A 2,055-nucleotide genomic window follows, 5' to 3' on the forward strand; every position below is an offset into this window, starting at 1 on the left:
ATTACCTAACTCAATCATTATATTTGGAATCTAAATGATATGCGGGTTCTTATTCTTATTAGGTCAGTGTCAGAGACGTCTCCATATTTGGAAAATAACCAAGGTACTCACTCTTAACGAATATAGTTATGTTTCGTCTTTGAGGTGATAAAGCGAAACATCCACAGATATAACAGAATACATCTAGCTCGCTACAGGACTTTCTTCTCAGTTATGATGTAGACATGGCTTGCTTAGACACTTATACAGATGTGTTTAGGTTTCGTAAATACCTATGAGGGTGATTTAAAAAATGTTTAATAACCCCCAACGTTTACTAAATCCAAATGAAAGCAACCATTCTGAAAGTTCCTACAAGAAAACAAATTACATTTTGTTAACCACTGTAATCAAAGAAGTTCCCTGTTAGTGTGCTAAATAAAGGATAATGAAAAAATTCGTAAAGTTATGTTTTAGAAAATAAATTCATTATCAATTTATTAATTAGCATAAACTTTTGTGAAAATCAATATATAAACCCTTTTGTTTGGAATAGCCACTCTTTTCCCGGATTACATGGTAGAGACAAAGAGACACTAGAACAGAGGCAACACGGACATTTTTTTTTTTTCGAAAAATTGATCCCTCCCATTCTTTAAAAAAAAATATTTATTCATTCTAGACAATACATTTATTAAGCAACGGAAACATTATTATCATGTTCTGACTAAAAAACAAAGAAGAAACGACACTTGTTTGTCAATTAAAATTAAGTCAACGACACAAGGATAAAAACAAAAAAGAAGAACCGGAAGATCCAGAGATCCGATACGTAAATCATATCATGTAAAGATAATTTTGACCTATTTCTCACTAATAATTATTTGTAAGCATTCTATAAATATTGTGTATTTGTGTTTCTTATCGATGGAGGGGAAGTTGATGATAATTATTGCCTGAGAGTAATCATGGATCCACGAAGGGAGCTCTTGGTTCTTGTTCTTCACTGCATACATTGTACTTCGGAGATGAATCACTCAATCTTCCACCTGTCCTTATACCGAGACAACGCTGCAATGAACCAATCCAAGGGATTCATTCTCGTCTCAAAGTTTTGTTATGTGAATGTTTTTTCTATATAAATAACAAGCTATAACATGTCGAACCCCAGGGTACATTCTATAAATTTGCCCGCACGTCATACTTTCTCTTTTTATTTCGAAATTGGATACAGATTTAAGTTATAATTCATTTATTGCATCCTTTTTAATAATAAGAAAATAACTTAATAAATAGAAGAGATAGAGATCTCGACTCAATCGATAACAATTGCTCAAATAGGATGACGTGAATGGGATGTGATCTCTTTTTTCCTCATTTATCAGTCCACAGATATACTACGAGTCCCTCCCCACCTCCGAATACTCTATATGAGACAACGTCGACGCCTAATAACTCCGGGCAATGCCGTGTACTACCACTAGTATATGCTAATTTTAATATTGAATTCAAGAACACATATTTTATAAATTTATAGCCTTCAAGTCATAAATACATGGTCAAATCTTTGATTTTTACTACTGATATGTATATACCTTATTACTTTCAATTTCATTTACAAATATTTTTTAAAATACCCTTAATAAATTTAATTTTTCTCATTTTAGATTAGACTATTCCATATTGAACTGTAAATATTTTAGTGTCATGTATAGAGGACCGGTATCCAGAGCCTTCTTATTAGAAGTTGTTATCATATTTCCTAATAATTCGGGTCATGCTGAGTACTATCACTAGTATTTATATAAATATTAAGTTGACTTGTTTGTAGCTTTATAAAGTAGTTTATTCGTATTATAAGGTACCTATGCATGAAATCTTAAATTATTTATTTATTTTCTTAACCAATTTTTATAACTGCGTTATAAAAAGGATGTTCACTAACGGTGGGCCAAGGTATTTGACAAAAAATCTTATAAATTTAAATTATGATACATATATACTATCTACTCAAACAAAGTCTTACTTCATAACTTATATGTACGAAAATATTCATCAATCAAAATGGATTGGTAA

At 30.9% G+C, this 2,055-nt stretch overlaps 1 long non-coding RNA gene across 1 annotated transcript; it reads left to right on the plus strand.

The window, feature by feature from the left end:
- Positions 1-687: 687 nt before the first annotated feature.
- Positions 688-1,852, plus strand: LOC139905295 (uncharacterized). Its single transcript, XR_011779933.1, has 2 exons — positions 688-825; positions 913-1,852. It is a non-coding gene; the product is annotated as an uncharacterized lncRNA (long non-coding RNA).
- The last annotated feature ends 203 nt before the right edge of the window (positions 1,853-2,055 follow it).

The sequence above is a fragment of the Lepeophtheirus salmonis genome, chromosome 5 (genome assembly GCF_016086655.4).
Source record: "Lepeophtheirus salmonis chromosome 5, UVic_Lsal_1.4, whole genome shotgun sequence".
Lineage (NCBI taxonomy): Eukaryota > Metazoa > Arthropoda > Copepoda > Siphonostomatoida > Caligidae > Lepeophtheirus > Lepeophtheirus salmonis.